The sequence below is a fragment of the Vanderwaltozyma polyspora genome, genomic scaffold, assembly GCF_000150035.1.
Source record: "Vanderwaltozyma polyspora DSM 70294 KpolScaffold478 genomic scaffold, whole genome shotgun sequence".
NCBI classification, from domain to species: Eukaryota; Fungi; Ascomycota; class Saccharomycetes; order Saccharomycetales; family Saccharomycetaceae; genus Vanderwaltozyma; species Vanderwaltozyma polyspora.
The window spans coordinates 30,964-39,504 of record NW_001834627.1 but is presented as its reverse complement, the minus strand read 5'-3'; the positions used below and the strand labels follow the sequence as shown (position 1 = coordinate 39,504).

General features: G+C 32.7%; 1 gene, besides 2 other annotated features; it reads left to right on the top strand.

Annotated features, from left to right (window-relative positions):
• The first annotated feature begins 42 nt into the window (after positions 1-42).
• Positions 43-1,197: a sequence feature (similar to hypothetical protein; correction of possible frameshift sequencing error~similar to Saccharomyces cerevisiae UBR1 (YGR184C)).
• On the top strand, positions 43-6,112 carry Kpol_478p8 (the record flags this gene model as incomplete).
• Positions 1,199-6,112: a sequence feature (similar to hypothetical protein; correction of possible frameshift sequencing error~similar to Saccharomyces cerevisiae UBR1 (YGR184C)).
• Positions 6,113-8,541: the final 2,429 nt, after the last annotated feature.

Genomic DNA, 8,541 nt, shown 5'->3' with positions numbered 1-8,541 from the left:
GGTTTTCGGATTCAAGAACATAGCTATATGGAATAAGGGAATATGTCGTTTGATGGACAACCAATTACTGATCATATCAGCATGGGTGATAGAATGCATGGTATGTCTGATCTAGTTGAAATAAGAGATAGATTAAGAAGAAGTTTGAAAAGCATACATAATGATAAACATTTCCGTGATTGTAAAGATTTTAATCAACGTAAAGTTATGAATAAAATGTTAAAAGAATATATCTTTCGAATTCTTTATTTCACAATTGCTTCGGATGGAAGATTACTTAAAGCTTTATTCCCTCCTCAATCTGATTCATACGATTTTTCTGATATAAGGGAATCTATTGTAAATTCTTATGATGAAAGTTACAAGGAAAAAGACCAAAAGACTGGTAGTGATGAATGGTATCCTACTGTATATAACGATATTACTGATCCTAATTACGAATCATTTTTAAATGATATCCCATTTTACAAAATTGGAAGGTTCTCTCAAAAAGTATCTGGCACGCATCAAGGAAGAAATTGTAGTCGTAAATTTAAAAAAGGTGAGCCTATGTTTAGATGTAAAGAATGTGGTCTGGACGATACTTGTGTCCTGTGTTCAACTTGTTTTAATCCTGATGACCATAAAGATCATCATGTCTCCATGAATGTTGCAAAGGATTCAACGTCAGGAATTTGTGATTGTGGTGATTCTAGCGCTTGGAAGACTGAACTTACATGTCTGGCTAGTCTCGATGTTAAAAATACACAAGTTGAAGATAGCAAGGATAATGAAATTTTTAATACAGATGAATATAAACAACTTTTGGAAATGGTCATTGAAGAAGCCTTTTCCCACTTTCTAGATGTCTTTAATCAAACCATTGAAACTGTACCCTGTCTCCAGACCGATATCACTGAAAAGCTTAGGGAAATGGTGCAAAAGAGTAAATTTGATGAAAAAAATAGGTTCCTCAAGGGATTATCTTATACTAATGATTTTTGCAAAGATGATTATATTAGGGAAAATAATTCCGATGATTCAATTGCAAGTTCAAGTTCAAGATCAAGTTCAACCTTCAACTATTCAAAGGAACCAAAAAATTACTCCATCTTGGTTTATAACGATGAATATCACAGCTACTCAGAGGTGATAGCGGCACTCAGAATAGCACTTCAGGATGATGCTGACGTGGATTCGTCTGACTTTTATTATCAATAAAGAAGGTCGAACCATTGTAAAATGTTCGCGTGACTTATCTGCTTTAACTGGCAGTTTTTTCTCTGTTAAAGGAAGTGAATTGAACGCAACATTGACTTCTTGGTCTGAATACATTCACCAAGAGTCATGTAAGTATATTATTCGCTGGATGTTGGATTGCTTTAAGGTCCCAAATGAAGAATTTCAATCGGTTTTTAGGGAATCTCTGTCCAAAGTGCTTTGCTCTAGAGTTGATACCAATATATTTTCAAAAGATATGACAGCAATCATTGATGAGTATTTCTCAAGAACAGATTGTCATGATGAATTTAAATATACTGACTTATCAGTGTTAGATGAGGGAAATGTGATCCCATTGGGTCATCATAGAAAGCTATCTGATTTTAGCTTGGATTACATTTCATCATTTGTAAATGAAACTGAGCAAGATACATGCGTGAAGTATTCTAATACATTCGTACAGTATATTTTCTTCTTTGAAAATAGATACTGGAAGAGATTAAGGGAGGATCTTGAAGATTTAATTATACCAACCCTATCAGCAAGTGTGGTTCACAAACCTTTATTTTGTGAACAATTCGTTGAAATATACAGTCATCTTACAAACCATGTTGCATATCATGATCGTGAGCCTCATTTATCCTTTCTACAAGAAAGTGTCGTTCAACTTTTTACCTGTCCTGAAAATGTTACTCTTATTTTGGAGAAAGAAAAATTCGAAGATATAGTTTGGTCAATATTCGACGTGTTTAAAAATTGTTGTGTAATAGAAAATGGATTTTTAGTTTGGAAAATTCCAACCAAGAACAATCCAACACGAAGTTTGCCAATTTCATTTAAACAAGGGTTGCAGGCCATTGCGACATTGGTTGGAAAATTTGAAGATGCAAATTCATTATTACTGCCAAGACACTTTATTCCTATCGTCACTATTTGTAAAGTTTTTGACAATACCTGGAAGATTCAGAGAAAAACAGGGGAGCATGTAATCCATGAGGATAAAGATTACTTAACATACTGGGATTTTACACAATGGATATATAGCATTGTTGGTACTGTTCGAGAAATATTGAATTCGAGATCTGACATTGATCCAAAGCTGTTGAATAACGCCATTAAATTGATGTATACACTATTTTCAGTAAAATCAATTGAATATAATAATGGAATAGTTCAGGACTTATTAACCTCTTTTAAAGTCAGCTCGGATCGAGTTCCATATATGCATCCAACACATACTCTTTTCTCATATATTGTTGAAAGTTACACTAAAAATGTAAACATCGAATTTTTGAATGAATTGGGAGATTTTTTCCAAATTGCTGATAAATCTCTAACTTCAATGGTTTTATGTGCACAAATTGATGTTGGCTTGTGGGTGAGGAATGGAGGTTCGGTACTACGTCAAGCTACTTATTATAGAAGAAATCCTTTATTGGACATATACTGTAGAGATCTTCATTTAGTTCAATTGTACTTGGTTTGGAGTAGCACTCAAAGTATAGATGATTGTATCCATGCTTTATTAGTAAGGTGGGAAATATTTGATTGGTATTCAGGAGTTCATCAGTACACAGAAACTGTTTTTGAAGATAAGTTTAATCAAATAATTAAATGCTTTATTGAATTCATTTATTGGACTTTGACTGAAGATAGATTTTTTAGAGATCATATTGAACCGGATAAATTTACTTCGCAAACTATAAGAAAATGTATCATCTATAAATTGCATATCAAACCACTTACCTATTCACTGCTAGTTGAAGGCATGCCAAAGGAGTATTATGAGGATGTAAAAAAATTCGATATGATTCTCGATGAAGTAGCTGAATATGTTCCACCAAGAGGGATTGAAGATGTTGGTATTTACAAATTAAAGGAAAGTTTGTATTCCGAAATAGATCCACTTTCTTTTGATAATATTGATAATGATTTCGAAACAAGTGCTATGGAAATTAAGAATCATTTATCCAAGTCAAAGAAAAACGGTGTATCTATTGTATTAGAACCTAAAATAGGTTCTTCCAAAGATACTGTACATGCATTAAAACAAATTGGTAAGGTTCTGCAATCAAAGTATTTTACTAAATGCATATATAGACTATTACAGCTTTGTGTGGAAAATGGTGAGTCCGTATATTTATATGAATTGCTTCATTTAGTTCATGCAATACTAAAAATTCACGAAGACATTGAAACTGATATAAAATTACCTCAAGCTTTTTTGTTGATACCTATCTGTAATCCTTTATTTTCAATAAAGTATATTGGTTCTTCATCATTTAGTGAGCACATAAAAAACAAGGCAGGATTTTTACTTCAATATATGAGAAGCAGGTGCCCTGACGAAGTTTATGAATCTTTGTGTGATAGCTTTGGACAATCTACAGTAGATATGTTTGCTAGTACAATTAACATTGGATCACTTGATGAAACTGAGAAGGATCGCAAGAGGAGGTTGGCAAAAGAACGTCAAAAAAAGTTATTAGCCAAATTTTCTAATCAACAATCAAAATTCATACAAGAACACGAAGCTCAATTTGAGGGAAAGTCTACTATTTCGGGTGAAAATTCTGAAAATGTAGGAGACTCTAGAAATATGGAACCAAGTGTCATAGAAGAAACGATTTGTAGTCTCTGTCAAGATGAATCATGCGATGATGTATTTGTCTCAGTGGGATATTCGGGCTACACATCTATATTTAGGAGTGGGCATATTAATGAAGAGTGGGAGCATGGATCAAAGTGGGGATTTGACGATAAAGAAATTAATTGTAAAGAGTCGCGTGCAGGAGACCTGGGAACAGATTGGGAAATTGTAAAGGAGCAAGGTAAAAAGGTTTTTGTCTCATGTAATCATAAATTTCACTTGAAATGTGTCGATAGATATCTAGCAAAGAAGAAATTTAAGTTTGCTGCATTTATTTGCCCTCTATGCCAAACATACTCGAACTGTTATCTTCCTGTACCCAAAACAATAGATGAATCGAGTTTTACTGTTGAAACTATACTTGATGAAGATTTTCAGATTGAAGACCAGGTTGGATTATTGGGTGAGTTCAGTGTGTCAGACTATGAAAAGTTCTATAATGCATCAATCTCTGTAATCGAAAAGTCAAAGAACTTTGATAAGAATTTTGATGTGGAATTATTAACTGGTAAACAAGATTCGATCTTAGTTTTGCTGACAAATTGGATTAATACCATTTCCATGATGGAAATTGCTGGAAGAATGGACTTAGAATATAATAAAACCTTGCTTCATGGGAAACATCAAAAATATGAAACTTTAAAGAATATGTTAATATCGATATGTTTAATGACATTGACACTCGGGGCCCCAAATGATGAATTGACTCCATATTCCCCAGAAGGGCCTATATTACATCTACATGATCAAATGTTTCAATTTATTATAAGAGAAACATTATTTTCTGAAAATTCGCTAAGAGCCACAGTTACGACTACAGTCATAGCATACATTAATCAAATTGCTAATCACTTTATAGTTCAAGAAGATACAGCATGGTTGAATAGTACTATTGAAATTTTGAAGGCAAATGATGATTATCATGAACCTAGTAGTGAAATTATGAGTATTTTTGATGTTTTAAGACCATTTAGTGGAGAACATAGAGAGGATATTTTCTGCTTACTTTATAGTAAGATTCTAAAAAAGATATTGCCACTATTAAGGAAATGTTTAATAGCTTTGAAGGTATTTGATGATTTAACAAAAAAAGAACGAGTGGATTTTCTAGAGGTTGGAGGAGTAGATGTATTCGAAAACTGTGATATGAATAATTTGGTTGAATTTGTAGACAAATCCATAGATCTGTTAACAGAGCATGATTCTTTAGCAACTTTGTTAAAAGTTTGTTCGGTACATGAAATGGACGATACTCGACTGGAGAATAAATATTTAGAATTAATTCCATATGATTCTTGCTGTATGGCCAAACTTATTGATTTAGAACCATCACTGAACAATTATTTACTAAATACAATTGAAACTAAGCTGAAAGAAGAGGCTTCTCTTTTGGTCATTCCTGATACACATGAGAAATTTACACTGGATTATAAAGTATGTTTAACATGTCGTGCAAAGATAAACAAGAGAGTAGATAATAAGGAGCTTGTGACCCATCTAGACAATTACTGCTTTGAAGATTTTGGTCTTTTCTTAGAACCAAGCAGTTCAGAGATTACTCTAATTTTGAGAAAGCCATTTTCAAGAGTCAATATTCCAGCTCCATATTTGAATTCTCATGGTGAATTTGGTAAGGAGGCTATGTATATGGGTGAAACTTTAAAGTTAAATTTAAAGAGATATATTCACCTCAATAAGATATGGGTAAACAATGAATTACCAGGCTATATTAGTAGATTGATGGGAGAACAATTCAGCGTAAATTTGATGTCAGAAGGGATACTTTTTGCATTAAATAATAGATTGCAAAGAGGTGGATTCATGATTCCTGGGAATGAAGATGATGAAGATATTGATGACAATACCAATCCGCCAAATATATTACCTATGGGATTTGAAGGCATTCCTGGAGAATTTCTAACACCGGAAAATCCTGATGAGGAGCCATTTGGTGATAATATTGATAATGCAAGGTTTGCTACAACTTTGAATTTAACAGAAGGTAATACAGCTACTGAAGTGCTGACACAAATGTTTCAAAATTTTCAAAATGCAGTAGATAATGGGTTAAATCCAGCCAATCCAGACGAGGCCATGCCATTTTTAAGATTACTAGGAACAAACATACCAAGAGGTGATGCAAGAAGAAATCGGAGAAATAATGCTAATAATACTGACAACAATAATAACTATGGTGATGGAGAGTATACCGATGATGAATCCGATAATGATGACAGTGAACGTGATACCGTGTTATGGTAATTTGATAATTGAATAAAAGTTACAATTATAGTATAAATTCGGATAGACATGTGTTTTGTTAAGTGGTATAAATGAGTATAATGTCGTGTGAATTAATTAGACATAGCCACATAGAATCGAGATTAAATTTTTTTTTTCCAATCGACTACATTTCCTCCTCTTCTTAAAAATCGATAATCCCTCTCTATACATTAAAACTTTCATCTCTTCTTAGAAAATGTTTTAATATCCAATTCAATAATAAGAATAGTGTATATAGATAGATAGATAGTTTAAATCATATTATTACTATTTTAGGTATCGAAGAAATGAAGTTAAATCGTCAAGAGTAAGCTTCAACCTGTGATGGAAGGAAGGCACCCTATTACCTATGTTAAAAGAGGGATAATGCAAGGATTTTAAAGTAAAGTTAAGTGAGAGAGTTCAAAGGGATAACCTCAATTACTCCATTCATTGAGGAAGAGGTCGTGCCACGAACCGAACCGTTGTAGTGATAAGTTACGAATCATCCTCATCTGTTTTTCTGAAGGCAAGGAAAAAAACCTCACATTGGAAAATAAAGCAACAAGCTCTACTGGAACTTCAAGACATCTCAAGAAAAAAGTTTATCCAATTCCAATTGAGCGTAATACAAGTGGAATAAACTTCAAAATACTCACTTTGAAAATGTATAATCGTTGTAAACCAACCGATCTTTAAAATCATAGAAATGTTTCTTGAGTAAGTATGACGTAAACCTCTATCGCGAATGAATGAAATGTTGAGCTAATAGATAACATTTCCCGACAAAAACGTCCAGGAGACTTTTTACGAAGAATAGAGACATGCTTTTCTCATCTTGATTACAAGAGAGATTAAAAGGAGATGGGAAAGAGGAAGAGTTGATTGACCAATAAAATGGTAGAGTTGTACTAATCACTTTTAGGGATAAACTAGGATAGTCCCTTCCTCTCCGAGACCAGAGACACATGCAGACAAACACAATGGCGACAGGAATTTGTGCACCGAGATGAAGATAATCATGTGATTATCACGTTGTCTGTTGAGCCCTATTCATGATTTTATACGAACCATATAGTGTATAATCATCTGTGTTTCTCTAATTGTCTATTTGTTTGTAATGCTACAAGAATATATGATAAATGCATCACAGCACTTGCGAGAGATAATCAAAGTAACACTCCTTTCCTATCCATCATACAATACGGCTTACTATAAAATTCTCTTAAAAATTCTTTACTTTCTCTCTAACTAAACAGCTATATCTATCTCTTTTAGTCCATAACCAGAAAATATTTTATGAGAACCTACACTACAATAAGGAGTTAGGAAGCTACTTAATTCCACTTATGAATTTGTTGAAAACTGTTTCCTGTTTGCAAGTAAACGGGATCGAGATTAATTTAAAATTTTCATCAACTGCTTCCACACAGTTCATACATAATTTTGCATTAAAAAAAGAAACCTTTTGGTGTTATCTTGTGAACCTCCCCAGTAGCTTTTAAGTACAACAGAACATAAATTGAAAAATATCAAACTACAATTACACTTAAAGATTAGAATAAAAAAAAAAAATTTCTAATTTGATTCGAAACTGCTCTATTCTTGCATAGGAATATGTAGATAGTCTACTAAACAAGATACCGACGACTCTATACGGAGGGGGGGAGGGATGTTGAATAGTTTTCATTTTTCATTTTCCAATTAAATTAAGTTACGTTAAATTAGTTATATACTCTACTCCGTATATATGCAACTTTGAAGCAGTTTGTACCGATGAGCTTTTTGCTTGATTATTTTTAACAAAAAAACCCTCGAATAAGTGACAGAAACTGTAAACGGTATAGTGGCTTAATTGATGTATCTTATAGTTTAATCGATGCATAGATGGGATAAATTGTTTGTTAGATATCTGTTTGGGATTTGGATAATAGGGAGAGCAGCAGTTTGTGTGGTTCGCATTGAATTCTTTGTCTTGTTACCATTTTCATTGTAATAACTACTCTTATTGAAAGGAAAAAAAAAAGGTCCTCGACTGATTGGATGACTTATCTATGACAATAGAAATATATCTATATATTTATTCATATATATATATATATATAGGCATCGATGTTAACAATGGCTAAATTGTTAATATCAAATGCTTTTCAATCCTTTGCTCTTGACATTTTGCTTCAGTATAGCTTCATTTTGAAAGCAGTACCAGCAAGCTTCGTAGGAGGAATAAAATAATTGAGTAACTAAGTTCAAATTAAAGAGCTTGTCATTATATTAACACACTATAATCTAGTCTAAGAAATTTATATAATGTCAATTCAAACAAAATCCATTTCATTGATATCAAATATTGTAATCAATAGATATTTCGTAATTATAAGTGTAATGATGGGTTTATCATTCCTTCTAAATTATGCTTTTGAGGTTGC